General features: G+C 46.2%; 1 long non-coding RNA gene across 14 annotated transcripts in view; it reads right to left on the reverse strand.

Moving 5' to 3' along the window:
• LOC147374366 (uncharacterized) overlaps window positions 1–22,992 on the reverse strand; it is a 162,966-nt gene that overhangs the window by 101,117 nt on the left and 38,857 nt on the right. For 2 of the 14 annotated variants that reach the window (XR_015162675.1, XR_015162676.1), the window contains exon 2: window positions 21,717–21,755. The exons of the other annotated variants lie outside the window; for them this stretch is intronic. This is a non-coding gene — a long non-coding RNA (uncharacterized LOC147374366). The remainder of the gene's footprint in view (window positions 1–21,716; window positions 21,756–22,992) is intronic. 14 annotated transcript variants of the gene reach the window in all.

The following is a 22,992-nucleotide window of genomic DNA, read 5'->3' on the forward strand; positions in this document are numbered from 1 at the left end:
AGGAGAAGGGGATGACAGAGGATGAGATTGCTGGATGGCATCACCGACTCGATGGACATGAGCTTGGGTAAACTCCGGGAGTTGGTGATGGACAGGGAGGCCTGGTGTGCTGCGAATCATGGGGTCACAAAGAGTCAGACACAACTGAGCAACTGAACTGAACTGATACATGAAAAGAAAAACTTCATCACATAAAATGGTTCTCTCCAAGGCTCATCATTCGAAAACTGCAAATCAAAGTGGCAAAGAGGTATCACCTGAAAGCCCACATAATGACAATAATCAAAACGGCTGCAAGCAATGAAGGCAAGAGAGGACCTGGAAAAAAAGGATCCCTCCTGTGCCTCTGCAGTAAATATCTAACAGCCGCAGTGAAGAAATCATAGAGGGTCCTTCCAGTCCTAAACACAGAGACAGCTTCTAATGCGGCAATCCCAGAACTGGGCTCATATATGGAGGCTCATCAAGGGAGAAAAGTCTATTTGAAAAAGGCACAGGCACCACAAAGTTCACTGCAGTCCTACTTACAAGAGCCACAGCGTGGAAGCAGCCATCATGTCCATCGACACATGAATGGACCAGGAACGTGTGGGACACATACGAGGGAATGCTACTCACCCATCAAAAACGATGAAAATGTCCTATGTGCAGGCACATGAATGGACCCAGAGACTGACATACCGAGGAAACGAAGAAAAGGGAAAAAGCAATATATCCGATGACATCCCTTATATGTGGCACCCAAAAGGAAATCATACAAATGAACATATTTACAAAATCAAGACAGACTCACAGATATCCAGCATGAACTTAAGGTTGCCACAGGGGGAAAATGCGGTGGTCAGAGTGGAGGCCAGATCATTAGGGAGGCAGCTCAATGTGTACACGCAGCTCTTTTTAAAATAAATGACCAACAGGTCTTACTGTGAAGCACAGAGAACTCTGCTTGACGTCATGTGGCAGCCAGGATGGGAAGGCAGTTTTGCAGAAAGGTGTGCACATATAGCAGAGAAGGCAATGGCACCCCACTCCAGTACTCTTGCCTGGAAAATCCCATGGACAGAGGAGCCTGGTAGGCTCCAGTCCATGGGGTCGATAAGAGTCGGGCACAACTGAGTGACTTCACTTTCACTTTTCACTTTCATGCACTGGAGAAGGAAATGGCAACCCACTCCAGTATTCTTGCCTGGAGAATCCCAGGGACAGAGGAGCCTAGTGGGCTGCCATCTATGGGGTCACACAGAGTCGGACACGACTGAAGCGATTTAGCAGCAGCAGCAGCAGTGCACATATACGGACAACTGAGAACCTCAGCTGTTCACCTGGAGTGGCCACGTCACTGTCAAATGGCTAGTCTCCAATACAAAATAAATATTGGAAACAACACCCAACAACTTGGTGTCACGTTTGAGCACACAGGATGGACACCATCCACATGTGGGCAAACCAGGAACCCTGAAGAGGACTGGGAAAAAGGAAGCCTCTTCTGCCTCCCCTGGGAATGTCAATTAGTTAACAACCTCTCTAAAGAACAGCAGAGTGGGGCCTAAGAAACCTCAAGACAGCGATGGCCTAAGCTCTGGCACCCCCATCTCTGGGCCTGTCACCAGAGGAAACTACACTTGAAAAAGACACGTGCACCCCAACCTTCATGGCAGCACTAATTCCAAGAGCCAAACCACAGAAGCAACCAACAAGAAATCGACACAGGCCTGGACAACGTGATGTGGTACAAACACACAAGGGAAAGGCACAAGTCATCCAAAAAGGAGGAAAGAATGCCACCGGCAGCAACAAAGAAGGACCTAGCGAGGACCCCAGGAAGCCAAGCCAGTCAGACAGAGGGAGACCAGGATCACACAGTATCACTTCCAGGAAGAAGCTCAACATTCTTTCACATCAACTCACTGAGAAAAGAGACACCGACTCACACACTGAAAACCCAGTGGGATTTCTGACAGACAAACCTCAGACCGGATTCCATCAGGAGTTTGGATCATCACAAGCACACTCACATACAGATATGTATAAAACAAGTCTCCACGAGGACCTACAGGAGAGGACTAGAAACCCTACTCACACTTCTGGACAACACAGACAGATGGGCAAAGAGCCAAAAGACTACACGTGCCTCTCTGTGGACCTGAATCAAGCTGTCTGATAACCACACATAACAGAGTATCCACAATGCCTGCTAAGTCTCTTCAGTCGTGTCTGACTCTCTGCGACCCTACGGCCTGTAGGCTCACAGGCTTCTCTGTTCATCGGATACTCCAGGCAGGAATACTGGAGAGGGTTGCCATTTCCTTCACCAGAGGGTCTTCCCAACCCAGGGTTCAAACCCATCTAGGGACCGATACAAAAGAAACATTCCTTTGGCACAGAAAATGGAAAGCCTACTGGATTCTGTTGAAACCTCGGTGACCCCGGGCTGAGGTCTCATGCCTGCACCCCTACTAGCCTTGAGACCAAGGCTGCACGATCCTGGGGCTGAGGGAGCTGAGAAGCTGGTGCCTGAAACTGAGCCCCCACTGGGCCTGTCGTGTTTGTCCCCTCGGGATGAAACCACAGTCTCCAGATGGGGCCCTGCCCTCCAGAGCTAAAGCAAGTCTAGTGCACCCAACTGATGGTGGAACCTGTCGTGGAAAGGCTCCGAAAAGTCCTGGGGGCTCCACCTCTCCCAGGGGCAGGGTTCCCACCTCCAGCCTCCTTCCTAAAATCTCACCCCACTGCAGGATAACAGCACCCTTAACCAGGAAAAATACCAGGGCTTGGGACTGGTGGGAAGCGGGGCAGAGGAGGGTAAGGGTAAGGTGAAGGTGAAGAGGACATTCAGGGAGGCCCCAGGGCCCCTGGAACACACGTGGGAATGACCCAGTGCTGCCACCATGTGGCAGTGTCTGGTAATAACAACTTCAAAATGCCTGCAACAGGGAACTTCAAACTCTGAAGGCCTGTGGGACTGGAAGTGATCACAACCCTCAACTGGTCTGAGGTGGGTCATCGAATAACAATTTGAAACAGGACAGGCCTTCCAGAAGCCTGTATCAAAGGGTAAATTACACACACCTCGTACATGGGGGGAAAAATCCATCACATAGAACAGTCCCCTCTATAGCTCATTCTTAGAAAACTGTGAATCAAAGCGGCAAATAGGTATTCCCACAAAATGGCCATCATCAAAACAGCTGCAAACAATGAATGCAAGAGAGGACCTTGGAAAAAATGGAACCCTCCTATGCCTCTGCTGGGAGAAGTCCATGGAAAACAGCATAGAGGGTCCTTCCAATCCTTAAGACAGTGATAGCTTCTGTTCCAGCAATCCCCCTATTGGGCTAATACACGGAGGCTTATACATGTAGAATAACTACTTGAGAAAGACACAGGAACCACAAAGTTCACAACAGCCCTACTGAAAATAGCCACGCCATAGACGCAACCATCATGTCCCCCAACAGATGAATGGGCTGGGAAGATGTGGGACACATATACAAGGCAATGTTACTCAGCCATCAAAGAGAATGAAAATATGCCGTGTGCAGCCCTGTGGATGGACCTAGAGATTGTCCTACTGAGCAAAGTGAGGCAGATGGAAAAAGCAATACATCCGATGACATCCCTTGTATGCAGCATAAAAGATAAATCATACAAATGAACATATTTACAGAACCAAGACAGACTCACAGACATCCAGAATGAAATTATGTTTGCTACAAGGCATTAAAGTAGGGGGCTGGAGGCTGCATAATTAGAGCGTTGGCGTCGACGTGTACACATGGCTCTGTTTGAAATAAATGACCAGCAAGTCCCTACAGTGGAACACGGGGAACTCCGCTTGTCGTCATGTGGCAGGCTGGTTTTGTGGAGAGAGGATGCACATATACGGATGGCTGAGGCCCTCCACAGTCCAGGGGGAATGAGCACCACAATGTCAACTGGAAATTCTCCAACACAAAATAAAAATGGAAACGAACTCTTACAACTCAGGATCACCTCGCAGCTGCCAGGATAGGTTCATCAACACACGGACAAAGGACGAAAGCTGCAGAGGGACTGGGAAGAGGGAACCCAAAAATGCCTCTGCTGCAAACGGCAACTGGTTAACAGCCATTGTAAAGACAAAGGGAGCGGGGCATGAGACATCAGGACAGCCATGGCCTAAGATCTGGCACCCCCATCCTTGGGCTGTTGCCGAGGAAACTATACTTGAAAAATACACATGCACCCCAAACTTATGGCAGCACTGCTTCCAAGAGACAAAATACGGAAGCAACCAACAGGGAAATCAGCACATGCATGGACAACATGATGTGGCACAAACACACAAGGGAAAGGCACAAGCCATCCGAGGAGGAGGAAAGAGTGCCACCGGCAGTGACACGGAAGGACCCAGGGAGGAGCCCAGGAAGCCAAGCCAGTCAGACAGAGGAAGACTGATAGCACAGGTATTCCTTCCAGGAGGAAGCTCAAAATGCGCTCACATCAACTCACTGAGAAAAGAGACACCAACTCACACGCTGAAAACCCACTTGGTGTTCCGACTGGAGAAACCTCAGACGGGAATCCAGCTGGAGCTTGGTTCATCACAGACACACTCACATACAGATATGAAAACAGGCCTCCACGAGGACCTACAGGACAGGACTGGGAACCCTACCTGTCGCCCTGTATAGCCCAGACAGATGGGCAAAGTGCCTGAAAAGACTACACATACATCTCTGTGGACTTGAATCAAGTTGCTGTCACATAACCATATACAACATGGAGACTCCCCCCTAGACCACACACAAGAGCCATTCATTTGGCACATAACTGGAGAGCCTACTGGATTCTGCTGAGGCCTCAGCGACCCCGTGCTGGGTCCCATGCCTGCGCCCCAGTAGCCTTGGGACCCAAGGCTGCATGTTCCTGGGGCGAAAGGAGCTGAGAAGCTTGTGTTAGAAACTGAGCTCATTGGACCTGTCCTGCTTGTCCTCTCAGGATGAAACCACAGTCTACAGACAGGGGCCCACCCTCCAGAGCTAAAACAAGTCAAGTGCACCCAAATGATGGTGGACCCTGTGGCTGGAGGAGCTCTGAAAAGTCATGGGGGGTCCACCTCTCCCAGGGGCAGGGTTCCCACCTCCAGCCTCCTTCCTAAAATCTCGCCCCGCTGGATTAGAGAGCCCCCATTGGACCTGTCATGTTTGTCCCCTTGGGATGAAACTGCAATCTCCAGGTGGTGCCCTTCCTCAGGAGCTAAACCAAGTCTAGTGCACCCAAAGGACGTGGAAGAGCTCTGAAAAGTCCTGGGGGCTCCACCTCTCCCAGGGCGGGGTTGCCACCTCCAGCCTCCTTCCTAAAGACTTGCCCCACTTCCAGATGACAGCACCCAAGTCAGGTAAAATTCCAGGGCTTGCGACTGGCGGGAAGTGGGGCAGGGGTGAGGGAAGGGTACTGGTAAAGAGGACATTCAGTGAGGCCCCAGTGCCCTTGAGCACACATGGGAATGATCTAGTGCTGCCGCCTTGTGGCCATTTCCTGTAATAACAACTTCAAAATGCCTGCAACAATCAACTTGAAGCTCTCAAGGCCAGTGGGACTGGAATTGACTGCGACCCTCAACAATTGGCCAGAGGTGGGTCGTTGAATAACAATTAGAAACAGGGCAGGCTTTCCAGAAGCCAGTCTCAAGGGGTAAATTACACAAGGGGTAAATTACTTCGTACATGGAAATAAAAAAACAAAACAAAACAAAAGTCCATCACGTTAAATGGTCAACTCTAAGGCTAAGTCTTAGAAAACTGCAAATCAAAGCGGCAAACAGGTATGCCTACACAATGGCCATCATCCAAACGACTGCCAACAATGAATGCAGGAGAGAACCTGGAAGAATATGGAACCCTCCTATGCCTTTGCTGGATAAGTCTGTAGAGAATAGCACAGAGGGTCCTTCCAAACAAAAAGACAGGGAGAGCTTCTGATCCAGCAATCCCCCTACTGGGCTAATACACGGAGCCTTATAAACGGAGGAAACTGTAATTGAGATACACAGATGCATCGCAAAGTTCACTGCAGTCCTGCTTACAATAGCCACAGCATGGAAGCAACAATGTTATCAAAGGATGAGTTGACCAGGAAAATGTGGGACATATATGCTACAGAATGTTACAAAATCATTAAAAGGAAAAAAATATGCCATTTGCAGCCATATGGATGCACCCAGAGATTCTCCTCCTGAGCAAAATAAGGCAGATGGAAAAAGCAATATATTCAATGACACCCCTCGTATGCGTCATCCAAAAAGAAATGATACAAATGAACATAATTACAAAACCAAGACAGACTCACAGACATGCAAAATGAACTTAACGGTTTCCACAGGGGAATAACTGGGGTTGGAGGGAGAGACAGAATCGTTAGTGAGCTGGCATCAAATGTACACAGCTTTATTTAAAGTAAATGACCAACAAGGTCCTACTGTGGAGCACAGGGAACTTGCTCGCATCACATCCCAGACTGCATCGGAGGGCAGTTTTGGGGAGAAGGGATGCATGTGTATGAAAATGGAAAGCCTACTGGATTCTGCTGAGACCTCGGTGACCCCGGGCTGAGGTCCCATGCCTTACCCCCCTAGCAGCCTTGCGACCCAAAGCTGCAAGTCTGGGGCTGAGGAAGCTGAGAAGCTGGTGCCAGAAACTGAACCCCCATTGGACCTGTCCTGTCCGTCCCCTCGGGATGAAACCGCAATCTCCAGACGGTGGCCTGACCTCAGGAGCTAAACCAAGTCTAGCACACCCAAAGGACGGTGGACCCTGCGGTGAAAGAGCTCTGAAAAGTGCTGGGGGCTCTGCCTCTCCCAGGGCGGGGTTGCCACCTCCAGCCTCCTTCCTAAAGACTTGCCCCACTTCCGATGACAGCACCCGTCAGGTAAAATTTCAGGGTTTGGGGTCGGTGGGAAGTGGGGCAGGGGAGGGTAACGGGGGCAGAAGACTTTCACGGAGGCCCAGGTGCCCCTGAGGACACGTGGGAGTGACCCAGTGCTGCCGCGTTGTGGCCGTTTCTGGTAACAACAACTTGAAAACCCCTGCCTCGTGGCACTTCAAGTTCTCAAGGCCTGTGAGGCAGGAAAAGACTCCAGCCCTCAAAGATTGGCCTGCCGTGGGTCATTGAATAACAATTTGAAACAGCACAGGCTTTTCAGAAGCCAATTCAAAGGTAAAGTTTGTTTTTCATACATGAAAAAAAAAACTTCATCACATAAAATGGTTCTCTCCAGGGCTCATCACTCGAAAACTGCAGATCAAAGCAGCAAAGAGGTATCACCTGAAAGCCCACATAACGGCAATAATCAAAACGGCTGCAAACAATGAATGCAAACAGGACTTGGAAAAATCGGAACCCTCCTGTGCCTCTGCAGTAAATAGGTTAACAGCCACAGTGGAGAAATCATTGAGGGTCCTTTCAATCCTAAAGACAGAGATAGCTTCTAATGTGGCAATCCCCCGACTGGGCTCATATATGGAGGCTCATCAAGGGAGAAAAGTCTATTTGAAAAAGGCACAGGCACCACAAAGTTCACTGCAGTCCTACTTATAACAGCCACAGCGTGGAAGCAGCCATAATGTCCATCGACACATGAATGGACCAGGAAGGTGTGGGACACATACGAGGGAATGCTACTTACCCATCAAAAAGGATGAAAATATGCCATTTGCAGGCACATGAATGGACCCAGAGACTGACATACCGAGGAAACGAAGAAAAGGGAAAAAGCAATATATTCGATGACATCCCTTATATGTGGCACCCAAAAAGAAATCATACAAATGAACGTATTTACAAAATCAAGACAGATTCACAGATATCCAGAATGAACTTAAGGTTACCACAGGACAATAAACTGGAAAGGCAGGAAGGGGAGGGAACAGGTGGGATCCTTGAGGAGTTGGCATCAACGTGTACACACGGCTCTATTTAAAATAAATGACCAACAAGGTCTTACTGTGAAGCACAGAGAACTCTGCTCGACGTCATGTGGCAGCTGGATGCGAGGGCAGTTTTGCAAAAAGTTATGCACTATATGGATGGCCAAGTCCCTCTGTAGTCCATCTGTATCTGCTGCCACAATGTCAATTGGCTATTCTCAAATAAAAATAAAAATTGGAAGCAACACCCAACAACTCGGTATCACCTATGAGCACACAGGATGGGCACCATTCACATGTGGGCAAACCAGGAACCCTGAAGAGGACTGGGAAAAGGGAAGCCTCTTCTGCCTCCACTGGGAATGTCAGTTAGTTAACAACCACTGTAAGGAACAGCAGAATGGGGCCAAAGAAACCTCAAGACAGCAATGGCCTAAGATCTGGAGCACACATCCTTGGGCCTGTTGCCAAGGAAACTACACTTTAAAAAGACATGTGCACCCCAACCTTCACGGCAGCACTACTTCCAAGAGCCAAACCACAGGGCAACCAACAGGGAAATTGACACAGGCCTGGACAACATGATGTGGTACAAACACACAAGGGAAAGGCACAAGCCATCCGAAAAGGAGGAAAGAGTGCCACCGGCAGCGACAAAGAAGGACCTAGCGAGGACCCCAGGAAGCCAAGCCAGTCAGCCAGAGGAAGACCAGGATCACACGGTATCACTTCCAGGAAGAAGCTCAACATTCTTTCACACTGACTCACTGAGAAAAGAGACACCGACTCACACACTGAAAACCCAATGGGATTTCTGACAGACAAACCTCAGAGGGGATTCCATCAGGAGTTTGGATCATCACAAGCACACTCACATACAGATATGTATAAGACAAATCTCCACGAGGACCTACAGGAGAGGACTAGAAACCCTACTCACACTTCTGGACAACCCAGACAGATGGGCAAAGAGCACAAAAAGACGACATATACCTCTCTGTGGACCTGAATCAAGTTGTTGTCTGATAACCACACATAACAGAGTATCCACAATGCCTGCTAAGTCGCTTCAGTCGTGTCTGACTCTCTGCGACCCTATGGACTGTAGGCTCACAGGCTTCTCTGTCCATCGGATACTTCAGGCAGGAATACTGGAGAGGGTTGCCATTTCCTTCTCCAGAGGGTCTTCCCAACCCAGGGTTTGAACCCATACAAAATAAACATTCATTTGGCACAGAAAATGGAAAATCTACTGGATTCTGTTGAGGCTTCAGTGACCCCGGGCTGAGGTCTCATGCCTGCGCCCCTACTAGCCTTGAGACTCAAGGCTGCAAAGTCCTGGGGCTGAGGGAGCTGAACAGCTGGTTCCTGAAACTGAGCCCCCACTGGGCCTGTCGTGTTTGTCCCCTCGGGATGAAACCACAGTCTCCAGATGGGGCCCCTCCCACTAGGGCTAAAGCAAGTCTAGTGCACCCAAAGGATGATGTACCCTGCGGCTGGAAGAGCTCTGATAAGTCATGGGGACTCCAACCCTCCTGGGGTGGGGTTCCCACCTCCAGTCTCCTTCATAAAAACTCAGCCCACTTTGGGATGACAGCACCTTCAGCCCGGTAAAATTCCAGGGCTTAAAACTGGTGGGAAGTCGGTCAGGGAAGGGTGAAAGGTAATGGGGAGAAGCCTTTCACTGAGGTTCATGTGCCCTTGAGAACACGTGGGAACAAGCCAGTGCTGCCACCTTGTGGCCACTTATGGTAAGAACAACTTCAAAACTGCGGCTGGGAACTTCACTCACAAGTCCTTGGGGCTGGAAAGGTCTCTGGCCTTCAATGATTGGCCTGAGGTGGGTCATAGAAAAACAATTAGAATCAGGGCAAGGGTTCCAGAAGCAAATCTCAGAAGGTAAATTTCATACACCTCATACATGGGAGAAAATAAAAAACTTCGTCACATAAAATGGTCCTCTCCATGGCTCATCCCTAGAAAACTGCAAATCAAAGGGGTAAAGAGATATCAGCTCAAAAACCACACGAAGGCCATCATCAAATTGGCTGCAAACAATGAATCCAAGAGAGCATCTGAAAAAAAAGGGAACCCTCCTATACCTCTGCTGGGAGAAGTAATCGGTAACAGCCACAGCGGAGAACAGCACAGAGGGTCCGTCTAATCCTAGAGACAGAGAGAGCTTCTGATCCTACAATCCCCCAATCGGGTTTATATACGGAGGCTCATCAAGGGAGAAAAGTCTAATTGAGAAAGACACAGGCACCACAAAGTTCACTGCAGCCCTACTCACAACAGCCACAACAGGGAAGCAACCATAATGTCCACCGACACATGAATGGACCAGGAACAAGGGGGACACATATAGGAGGGAATGCTGCTCAGCCACTAAAAAGGATGAAAATACGCCATTTGCAGCCACGTGGATGGACCCAGAGACTGACATACTGAGGGAATTAAGAAAAGGAGAAAATCAATATATTCGATGACATCCCTTATATGTGGCACCCAAAAAGAAATCATACAAATGAACATATTTACAAAACCAAGACAGACTCACAGATATCCAGAATGAACTTAAAGTTGCCAAAGGGGAATAAACTGGAAGGGAGGGGGGAGGTGGGGTGGGCAGGATCCTTGGGGAGTTGGCATCGACATGTACACACGGCTCTATTTAAAATAAATGACCAACAAGGTCTTACTGTGAAGCACAGAGAACTCTGCCCAATGTCATGAGGCAGCCTGGATGGAAGGGCAGTTTTGGGGAAACGGATGCATGTATATGGACGGCCAAGTCCTTCTGCGGTCCACCTGGATCTGCCGCCACAATGTCACCTGGCTCTTCTCCAATACAAAATAAAAATTGGAAACAACACCCAACAACTCGGTATCACCTCCCAGCCAATAGGATGGACACCATCAACAAGTGGGCAAACCAGGAACCACGCAGAGGGCCTAAGAAAAGGGAACCCTCTCCTGCCTCCACTGGAAATGTCAGTTAGTTAACAACCTCTCTAAAGAAAAGCAGAGAGGTGCCTAAGAAACCTCAAGACAGCCATGGCCTAAGACCTGGAGCACACATCCTTGGGCCCGTTACCGAAGAAAATACACTTGAAAAGACATGTGCACCCCAACCTTCACAGAAGCACTACTTCCAAGAGCCAAACCACAGAAGCAACCAACATGGAAATCAACACAGGCCTGGACAACATGATGTGGTACAAACATACTAGGGAAAGGCACAAGTCATCCAAAAAGGAGGAAAGAGTGCCACCGGCAGCGACAAAGAAGGACCTAGCGAGGACCCCAGGAAGCCAAGCCAGTCAGCCAGAGGAAGACCAGGAAGACCAATATCATACGGTATCACTTCCAGGAGGAAGCTCAAAATTCAATCACATCCACTCACTGAGAAAAGAGACAGCGACTCACACACTGAAAACCCACTTGGTCCAACTGGAAAAACCTCAGAGGGGAATCATCAGGAGTTTGCATCATCAGAGACATGCAGACATACAGATATAAAAACAGGCCTCCACAAGGACCTACAGATAAGGACAGGGAACCCTACTCATCCTCCTGTACAACCCAGACAGACGGGCAAAATGCCCTACAAGACTACATATACATCTCTGTGGACCTGAAGTTGCTGTTCCCATGACCACACACATCATGGAGAGTCTACCCTAAGCCACACAAAAGAAACATTGATTTGGCACATAAATGGAAAGCCTACTATATTCTGCTGAGGCACACTGACCTGGGCTGGAGTCCCATGCCTGCACCCATAGCAGCCTTGGGACCCAGGGCTGCATGGTATTGGGCTGAGGAAGCTGAGAAGCTTGTGCCAGAAACTGAGCCTTCACTGGGCCTGTCGTGCTTGTCCCCTGGAATGGAACCACAGTCTCCAAATGGGGGTCCGCCCTCCAGAGCTTAAACAAATCTAGTGCACCCAAAGGACAGTGGTCCCCGTGGCTGGAAGAGCTCTGTAAAGTCATGGGGTCTCCACTTCTCCCGGGGCAGGGTTGCCACCTCCAGCCTCCTTCCTAAAGATTCACCGCAGATTGGGATGACAGCAGCCTCAGCCGGGCAAAATTCCAGGGTTTGGGATTGGTGGGAAGGAGGGTGAAGGGTAACCGGGAGAAGCCGACTTTCACGGAGGCCCAGGTGCCCCTCGAGCGCACATGGGAATCACCCAGTGCTGCCACCTTGTGGCACTTTCTGGTAACAACTTCAAAACCCATGCGGAAACTTCAAATTCACAAATTGTATGGGGCTGAAATTGACTCTAGCACTCAAGGACTGCCTGAGAGTGGGTCATCAAATAACAGTTTGAAGCAGGGAGAAGGCAATGGCAACCCACTCCAGTACTCTTGCCTAGAAAATGGACGGAGGAAATGAAAATGCTCCTCCTGCCATGGACGGAGGAGCCTGGTAGGTTGCAGTCCATGGGGTCGCTAAGAGTCAAACACGACTGAGCGACTTCACTTTCACTTTTCACTTTCATGCACTGGAGGAGGAAATGGCAGCCCACTCCAGTGTTCTTGCCTGGAGAATCCCAGGGACGGCGGGGCCTGGTGGGCTGCCGTCTATGGGGTCGCGCAGAGTTGGACACGACTGGGGCGACTTAGCAGCAGCAGCAGGCTTTCCAGAGCCATTCTCAAAGGGTAAATTTCACAAACCTTGTACATGGGGAGGAGAAAGAACTCCATCAGATAAAATACTCCTCTCCATGGCTCATCCCTAGAAAACCGCAAATCAAAGAGGTATTGCCTCAAAGACCACACACTGGCCATCATCAAAATGGCTGCAAACGAAGAATGCAAGAGAGGACCTGGAAGAAAGGGGAGCCACCTGTGCCTCTGCAGTAAATAGGTAACAGCCACAGTGGAGAACAGCATAGAAGGTCCTTCCAATCCTGAAAACAAAGAGAGCTTCTGATCCAGCAATCCCCCGATTCTCTTGATATATAAGGAGGTTTACTGACGGAGAGATGTCTACTTGAGAAAGACACAAGGACTACAAAGTTCGCTGCAGCCCTACTGACAACAGCCACGACATGGAAACAACCATAACGTCCATCGACAGAGAATGGACCAGGAACATGGAGGACGCGAATACGAGGGAATGCTACTCAGCCATTAAAAAGAATGAAAATATGCCATTTGCAGCCACGTGGATGGACCCAGAGACTAACATACTGAGGGAACAAAGACAGACAAAGAAAAAACAAGATATCTGATGATAGGCCTTACATGTGGCATCCAAAAAGAAATCATACAAATGAACATATTTACAAAACTGAGACAGACTCACATACATACACAAATTTGCCCGGCTGAGGCTGCTGTCATCCCATTCTGCCGCAAATCTTTAGGAAGGAAGCTGGAAGTGGCAACCCCACCCTGGGAGAGATGGAGACTCCATGACTTTTCAGACTCATGTGGCTCTTCCAGCCACAGACACCACTGTGCTTTGGTGTAACTAGACTTGTACACATACACAAATGTAAGTTCATTCACTATGGTTGCTACAGGGGAATAACGGGGCATGGTGGAGACAGGATCCTTAGGGAGTTGGCACCGACTGTACATATCAGTTGAGTTCAGCTGCTCAGTCGTGTCCTACTCTTTGCAAACCTGTGGACTGCAGCATGCCAGGCCTCCCTGTCCATCACCAACTCCCGGAGTTTACTCAAACTCATGTCCATTGAATTGGTGATGTCATCCAACCATCTCATCCCCTGTCATCCCCTTCTCCTCCCTGCCTTCAATCTTTTCCAGCATCAGGGTCTTTTCAAATGAGTCAGCTCTTCACATCAGGTGGCCAAAGTGTTGGAGTTTCAGCTTCAACATCAGTCCTTCCAATGAATATTCAGGACTGATTTCCTTTAGGATGGACTGGTTGGATCTCCTTGCAGTCCAAGGGACTCTCCAGAGTCTTCTCCAACACCACAGTTCAAAAGCATCAATTCTTCGGCACTCAGTTTCTTTATAGTCCAACTCTCACATCCATACATGACTACTGGTAAACCATAGCTTTGACTAGATTGACCTTTGTTGGCAAAGTAATGTCTCTGCATTTTAATATGCTGTCTAGATTGATCATAACTTCTCTTCCAAGGAGCAAGTGTCTTTTAATTTCATGGCTGCAGTCACCATCTGCAATGATTTTGGAGCCCCCAAAAATAAAGTCTGACACTGTTTCCACTGTTTTCCCATCTATTTGCCCTGAAGTGATGGGACAAGATGCCATGATCTTAGTTTTCTGAATGTTGAGTTTTAAGCCAATTTTTCACTCTCCTCTTTCACTTTCATCAAGAGGTTCTTTAGTTCTTCTTTGCTTTCTGCCATAAGAGTGGTGTCATCTGCATATCTGAGGTTATTGATATTTCTCCTGGCAATCTTGATTCCAGCTTGTGCTTCATCCAGCCCAGAGTTTCTCATGATGTACTCTATATATAAGTTAAATAAGCAGGTTGACAATATACAGCCTTGACGTACTCCTTTCCTGATTTGGAACCAGGAAATTAGGTTGTTGTTCCAAAGCCTGTTGTTCCATGTCCAGTTCTAACTGTTGCTTCCTGACCTGCATACAGGCTTCTCAAGAGGCAGGGCAGGTGGTCTAGTATTCCCATCTCTTTCAGAATTTTCCACAGTTTATTGTGATCCACACAGTCAAAGGCTTTGGCATAGTCAATAAAGCAGAAGTAGATATTTTTCTGGAACTCTCTTGCTTTTTCTGTGATACAACAGATGTTGGCAATTTGATCTCTGATTCCTCTGCCTTTTCTAAATCCAGCTTAAACATCTGGAATTTCACATACTGTTGCAGCCTGGCTTGGAGAATTTTGAGCATTACTTTACTAGCATGTGAGATGAGTACAATTTTATGGTAGTTTGAACATTCTTTGGCATTGCCTTTCTTTGGGGTTGGAATGAAAACTGACCTTTTCCAGTCCTGTGGCCACTGCTGAGTTTTCCAATTTGCTGGCATATTGAGTGCAGCACTTTCACAGCATCATCTTTTAGGATTTGAAATAGCTCAACTGGAATTCCATCACCTTCACTAACTTTGTTCATAGTGATGCTTCCTAAGGCCCACTTGACTTCACATTCCAGGATGTCTGGCTCTAGGTTGGTGATCACACCATCATGATTATCTGGGTCATGAAGATCTTTTTTGTATAGTTCTGTGTATTCTTGCCACCTGTTCTTAATATCTTCTGCTTCTGTTAGGTACATACCATTTCTGTCATTTATTGTGACTATCTTTGCATGAAATGTTGTTCCCTTGGTATCTTTAATTTTCTTGAAGAGATCTCTAGTCTTTCCCATTCTATTGTTCTCCTCTATTTCTTTGCATTGATCACTGAGGAAGGCTTTCTTATCTCTCCTTGCTATTCTTTGGACCTTTGCATTCAGATGGGTGTATCTTTCCTTTTCTCCTTTGCCTTTAGCTTCTCTTCTTTTCACAGCTATTTGTAAGGCCTCCTCAGACAACCATTTTGCCTTTTTGCATTTCTCTTCCTTGGGGATGGTCTTGATCCCTGCCTCCTGTACTATGTCATGTACCTCCATCCATAGTTCATCAGGCACTCTGTCTATCAGATCTAATCCCTTGAATCTATTTCTCACTTCCACTGTATAATCATAATGGATTTGATTTAGGTCATACCTGAATGGTCTAGTGGTTTTCCCTACTTTCTTCAGTTTAAGTCTGAATTTGGCAATAAGGAGTTCACAGTCTGTGCCACAGTCATCTCCTGGTCTTATTTTTGCTGACTGTATAGAACTTTTCCATCTTTGGTTGCAAAAAATATAATCAATCTGATTTCGGTATTGACCACCTGGTGATATCCGTGTGTAGAGTCTTCTCTTGTGTTGTTGGTAGAGGGTGTTTAGTATGACCAGTGAGTTCTCTTGGCAAAACTCTATTAGCCTTTGCCCTGCTTCATTCTGTACTCCAAGGCCAAATTTGCGTTACTCCAGGTATTTCTTGACTTCCTACTTTTGCATTCCAGTCCCCTATAATGAAAAGGACATCTTTTTTGGGTGTTCTAGAAGGTCTTGTTAGAGCAGGCAATGGCAACCCACTCCAGTACTCTTGCCTGGAAAATCCCATGGACGGAGAAGCCTGGTAGTCTGCAGTCCATGGGGTTGCTAAGAGTCGGGCACAACTGAGCAACTTCACTTTCACTTTTCACTTTCATGCATTGGAGAAGGAAATGGCAACCCACTCCAGTATTCTTGCCTGGAGAATCCCAGGGACGGGGGAGCCTCGTGGGCTGCCGACTATGGGGTCGCACAGAGTCGGACATGACTGAAGCGACTTAGCAGCAGCAGCAGCAGCAGCAGAAGGTCTTGTAGGACTGTACACATGGCTCTATTCAAAATAAATGACCAACTTGGTCTGCTGTGGAGCACACTGAACTCTGTGTGACATCATATGGCAGCATGGCAGGGAGGGCCATTTGGGGGAGAAGGGATCCACATATATGAAAGGCTGAGGCCCTCCCGATCCACAGAGAAGGACCACCACAATGTCAATTGGCTATTTTCCAAAACAAAATTAAAATTGGAAACAACACCCATCAACTCATTATCACCTTTGAGCCCAAAGGATGGGCCATATTAACATGTGGGCAAACCAGGAACCCTGCAGAGGGCCTGAGAAAAGGGAACGCTCTTCGGCATCCCGTGGGAATGTCAATTGGTCAACACCCATTGTAAAGAATAGCAGAGCGGTGCTTGAAAAAACTCAAGACTCCAACAGCCTAAGATCTGGCCCCCCTATCTTTGGGCCTGTCGCCAGATGAAGCTGTACTTTAAAAAGACATGTGTACCCCAAACTTCACGGCTGCACTAGTTCCAAGAGACAAAACACAGAAGCAACCGAGAGGGAAATCAACACATGCATGGACAACATCATGTGGTACATATTTACCAGCGAAAGGCACAAAGCCACCCAAAAAGAAGGAAAGAATGCCATTTGCAATGACAAAGGAGGACCTAGCAAGGGTCACAGGAAGCCAAGCCACGTTTATATTGTAACCAGCTTTGTACGTGTGTGAGTCATGATTAAAATTTCCTTGAGAACTTTTTATAGCCCTCCATATAGATAGACAGATTTAGAAAGAGCAACCCAAAAAAGGAATCTGGGAGGCTAGAATGTATGTTTTTAGAGCAACATCCCCTGAAAACGCCGGCAAATACGAAGTCCACACCTGCCAGGGCCGTGCTTCAAAGGATGGACACTGATACATGGAAAGTGACCAACTTGGGAGGAAAAAGAAAACCCACTGTAAATCCCTGCTGTGGTTCCAACTAGCTGTACCTAAGATCTGTGCACCTAATGCTTCTCCATGTCACATTAGTGTAATGACACAGAATCAATCAGCAATCAGTAGTCAAGGGATTAGTAGGTTAGGTGGCAGCTGCAAGGGACTACTTGCCAACAAAGGTCTGTACAGGCAAAGCATGGTTTTTCCAGTAGTCATGTATTGATGGGAGAGTTGGACCATAAAGAGGGCCAAAGAATTCTAAATTGTGTGCTGGAGAAGACTCTTGAGAGTCCCTTCCAATCCTAAAGGAAATCAACCCTGAATATTCACTCAAGGACTGATGCTGAAACTAAAGCTCCAATACTTTGGCCACCTGATGCAAAGAGCTGACTCATTGGAAAAGTTTCTGATTCTGGGAAAGATTGAAGGCAGGATGAGAAGGAGATGACAGAGGATGAAATGGTTGTATGGCATCACTGACTCAATGGACATGAGTTTGAGCAAACTCTGGGAGATAGGAAGCCTGACGTGCTGCAGTACATGGGGTCACAATTAGTCGCACACCACCGAGCAACTGAACAATAATAACAACAATCAAAATGACAAGGGTATATCACCTTCCTCCTGTTTGTTTGCTATACATCTAATAGTGTGCCAAAGATAGACGCAGGAGAGGGCCTGGAGCAAAGGGAACCCTCCTTTGCCTCTGCTTAAGAATGCAGTCTCATAATAGGCCCTGCAGAGAACAGGATGGAGGTTCCTTAAAAACCTAAAAACAAAGGTACTGTATGATCCAGCAATCTCACTGTTGGGCATGTATCTGCTGGAAACTGTAACTGGAAAAGACACATGTACCCCAACTTTATGCAGCACCATTTACCACAGCCAAGGGATGGAAGCAATCATAATATACATACACAGATTAAAGAAGATGTGTTATATACATACAAGAGACAGCTAGTCATAAAAAAGAAATAATGTCATTTGCATCTACATGACTGGACCCAGAAATTATCATACTAAGTGATGTAAGTGAAACTTAGAAAGTTAAGTACAGTATCCCGGTTGATTAATGACAGCCTATAACTTTTTTGCTAGATACTATCACAGGGAAATATGTATTCCCTTTTGTTAAAATGTGGTATAATTCATCTGGCAGGATGAGACCTTTTAGAGGCATATAATGTGCACATTGCTTTTCATGTAAATGTGAAATGGTTTTAGATTTAGAAGACATAGAATCATATCAGAACATAATTACTGAAAAAAATGGTTATGAAAACAGACAAACCAAGGGCAAATTAATCATTTACTATTATAAGCGCTTGAGAAATCTTCATTTTCTTCCTCAGATACTGGCAAATTTAAAGTGTCTCCTGGTATTAAATTAACTATTGATAACTCCAAGTCTGACCCCAATATTAGTGAATATCCATCAGACCAGAGGCAGTAAATGGAATAATACCTATTATTCAGGAATTCTGTGAAAAAAGATTTATAATTCCTTGTATCAGTGCTGTAATACTCAATTTTCCTGTTAAGAAAGCCAAATGGAAAAGACTGTAGGTTTGTTCAGGAACTGAGATCTATAAATAATTTTCTGACTCCTTTCCACCCTGTGATTCCTGCTTATTCTCACACTCTGTTCTCAGCCCTTCCAGCGGACACCGACTATTTCCATGTAGTGTATTCTTTAGTATTCCAGTTGAAAAAGCAAGGCACCAACTCTTCACCTTCACATGGGAAGAGGGTCAATATACCTGGCTGGTTATACTACAAGGCTATACTAAAAACCCTACTTATTTGTTTCAACTGATTTGGCTGATGTGCAACTTTCCTAATGGCTCTGCTTTATTTCCATACATAGATAATTTACTTCCAGGACTGAGCAGCGAGACTGCCAAAGAGATACTACCCATCTATTACAACTGTTAGCTTCTAAGCAGCATAAGACTTTCAAAGACAAACTACCATTCTGCTAACCAGCTGTGACATAAATATTCAGGTCACTTAATATTAAAGAAGGAATATTGATTGACTCTGAAAGAATGAAAGGAATCCCAGCTTTATCACTCCCCTAAGCAAACCACTAAGAGGATTTCTAGGTCTAACCAGACATTGCACAAATTGGGGACCTAGTTTTTCCCACATTGCCCAACCTCTGTACACATTGTTAAAGACTGACCAGCCAGACCCAACTGAATGGATGATAGAGGGAGAAAAGTTATAAATGGTTTAAAATCTGCATTAGCTCAGGCTTTAACATTCAGCCATCCTAACTATACATCACCATTTTTTCTCTTGGAGCATGAAGACAGAGGAAACACCTGGGTATATTAACTCAGAGCCATGGTGACCAAAATCGACCTGTAGGATATTATTGTCAGGAGTTAGATTTGATGACAAGAAGGCTCCCACCCTCTATGAGGGTTATTTCAGCAACATCTCTCTTATGCAAAGCTATTAAAGAACTTACAATGGTCTCCATCAAAGGTCTCCTCTATTTATGTTCCTCAATCAGTTGACCGTCAAATTCTCATCATACTCAACACTATTCTGTGAGTGAGTCGCTTGTCCTCTTAGGAAGTACTGTTACTCTCATCACCCGATAACATTTTGGCTAATTTTTTTTCAATTGGAGGAAAATTGCTTTACAAAGTTGTGTTGGTTTCTGCCACACAACAGTGCAAATCAGCCATAATTATCCATGTATCACCTCCCTCTTGAGTCTCCCTCCTCTCCCCCGCCCCCATGCCATCCCTCAAGGTCATCGCATAGTGCAATACTTGGCTTGATGTAATAGTCTTAACCCCACAACTCTGCTTCCAGGGCATCAGGATGACAACAGCATGGCCAAATCACGCTAACTCGTATTTTCTTACTCCTAGGACTGATTCACAAGAATGTTAACTATCTTCTCACTCCTAGGACAAGTTCACAAGAAGTTCCCATTGATAAGGCTGATTTAATTCGGTTTAAGATGGATCCTTGTCAAACAATGAAGAAGGACATTATCAAACTGGGTATGCAGTAACTTCAACAGCAGAAATAATTGAAAGTTCTTATCTACCAGGCACCAAATCAGCCTAACAAGTTGAACTGACTGCATTGAGTAGGGTTTGTCAATTAGCCAAAGATCAAGGAGTCAATATTTATACTGATAGCCTCTATGGTTTCAGAGTAGTGCATGATTTTGGAATGCTATGGATATTTCTTAGCTCTTCTAATCAGCTTATTAAAGAATAAACAGCTAGAGGTTGATGAAACTGTAGCCTATTATATAGAGTGAAGTAAGTCAGAAAATGAAACACCAATATAATATATTAACGCATATATACAGAATTCAGAGAGACAACAATGATGATCCTATATGCAAGGCAGCAAAAGAGACACAGATGTAAAGAACAGACTTTTGGACTCTGTGGGAGAAGGCCAGGGTGGGATGATTTGAGAGAATAGCATTGAAACATGTATGTTAACATATGCAGAATAGATGACCAGTGCAAATTTGATGCATGAAGCAGGACACTCAAAGCTGGTGCTCTGAGACAAGCCAGAGGGATGCGGTGGGGAGGGAGGTGGGAAGGGGGTTCAGGATGGAAGGACACGTGCACCCGTGGTTGATTCATGTTGATGTATGGCAGAAACCGTCATAATATTGCAAAGCAATTATTCTCCAATTAAAATGAATTAATTAAAAAAAAAGAATAGACAGCTAGTCTCAAAACCATGAGACTCCATCCAATTGCCCAAACAGCTGGCCATCGTTAAAACATCTGGACATTCCAAATCTGATTCAACAGAAGCCAAAGGGAGTTGACTGGCTGACGAAGAAACCAAACAAGCTGCCTTAAGTCTGTTCTCTCCTAATTTTGAGTATGTCCTCTGCTCAAACATAACTCTGATGAAACTGTTAAGAAACTTCTTTTGCAGGCTGAAGAACTAGCTTCAGAAAATGAAAAGCAGGCCTGTAAGAAAAAAGCGTATATTTTGATCCCATCTCACAAATATGGTTCAGATCAGATAAAAGGTTTATAGTACCCATAAGTGTTCAACTCGGAGAAGGCAATGGCACCCCACTCCAGTACTCTTGCCTGGAAAATCCCATGGACGGAGGAGCCTCGTGCACTTTCACTTTTCACTTTCATGCCTTGGAGAAGGAAATGGCAACCCACTCCAGTGTTCTTGCCTGGAGAATCCCAGGGACGGGGGAACCTGATGGGCTGCCTGCTGTCTCTGGGGTCGCACAGAGTTGGACATGACTGAAGCGACTTAGCAGCAGCAGCAGCAGTAAGTGTTCAACTGGGGTTCCCAGGTGGCTCAGTGGTGAAGAATCTGCCTGCAGTGCAGGAGATGTGAGTTTGACCCCTGGGTCGGGAAGATCCCCTGGAGAAGGAAATGGCAATCCACTCTAGTGTTCTTGCCTGGGAAATCCCATGGACAGAGGAGCCTGACGGGCTACAGTCCATGGGGTCATAAAAAAGTCGGACATGACTTAGTGACTAAACAACAGCACAGGGTTTAATTACCTTTACTCCAACATGTTCATTTCCTGATCCACTGGGCATCTAAAAAAAAATGATATTATGGGGAAAACAATACATCTCGAAACCTTCTCCCACTATAGCTTGTAAAATTTATGACCAACGCTTTATCTATCCTAAATATAATCCTGATAAGCCCTTTCATGGCTCTCAAGGCCACTTTCCCCTCCCAAAGGAACCCTTTCAAGTTTGGCAACTGGATTTTATCCAGGTGCCTTCCTCTCAAGTCTACAAATACATCCTGGTAATGGTAGACATGTTTTTCACACTGGATGGAAGTGTCTCCTTGCAGAAGAGCAACAGCCTTAACGGTAGGCAAATTACTATTGAAAAGAACAGTTCCAGTTTGAGGGATTCCTTTGAGCTTCACAGTGACCAGAAAACCTATTTTACTGGACCAGTCATTAAATCTAGTTGTGAGATGTGGCTGATAATGCAGCATCTTCACTGTGCCTATCACCCTCAGGCCTCAGGATTGATAAAAGATCCAACAGCACAATTAAAACACAATTGCCTAAACTTTCAGAGGCTTTTCCTCTTCCATGGCCAAAAGTCCTTCCCTTGGTATTCTTCAACCTTAGGACTATCCACTTTGGTCAGCACTGTCTCCTTTTGAAATAATTACTAGACAACCTATGCATCTAGATGAAGGTACTTATAAACCAACGCTTCTTAAATGTGATATTCTACATTACTGTCAAGGACACATCAAAGCGCTTGACGAATTAGTAACTGATTCCTTCCATAGTGAGCTCCAGTGAGAACTAGACTTTAAGGACCCCAGAAGTTTTGTCCATTGGAAAAGACATAAAATAAAGGACTCTTTACAATCATGTTGGAAAGGACCATATCAGTATTGTTAGCAAATCCCTGTGCTGCAAAACTTCAAGGAGTAGGCTGTGGGATTCACCTTTCTCACCTCAATAAGGCCTCCCCTCCTGAATGGAGTGCAACTTGTATTTCTGACAGCCGGCTTTGACTAAGAAAGGCCCCACCAAGTCAGAACAAGAAGATGACAGCAGTGGTAGACAGCTAATCCAAGAGTTGAGGCCGGTCTGTAATACTTATCTTACTAGTTCCAATTACCTCTCTGTCAAAGTGTCTGTCTCCATCAAAATTGAAAGTTATTGTTCTATTTCTGGCCACGATTTTGTGCCAATGCTTAAGATGGAATGAAAACTCTTTAGTAAAACTATCACAAAGCTACAGGGGACAATTAACTGTTTGATTTGTCATCAAATTCCTCAGGCAATACAAGGTC

The sequence above is a fragment of the Bos grunniens genome, chromosome 4 (assembly GCF_055505025.1).
Source record: "Bos grunniens cultivar Pamir isolate PY7600 chromosome 4, Bosgru_T2T1.0, whole genome shotgun sequence".
NCBI lineage: Eukaryota > Metazoa > Chordata > Mammalia > Artiodactyla > Bovidae > Bos > Bos grunniens.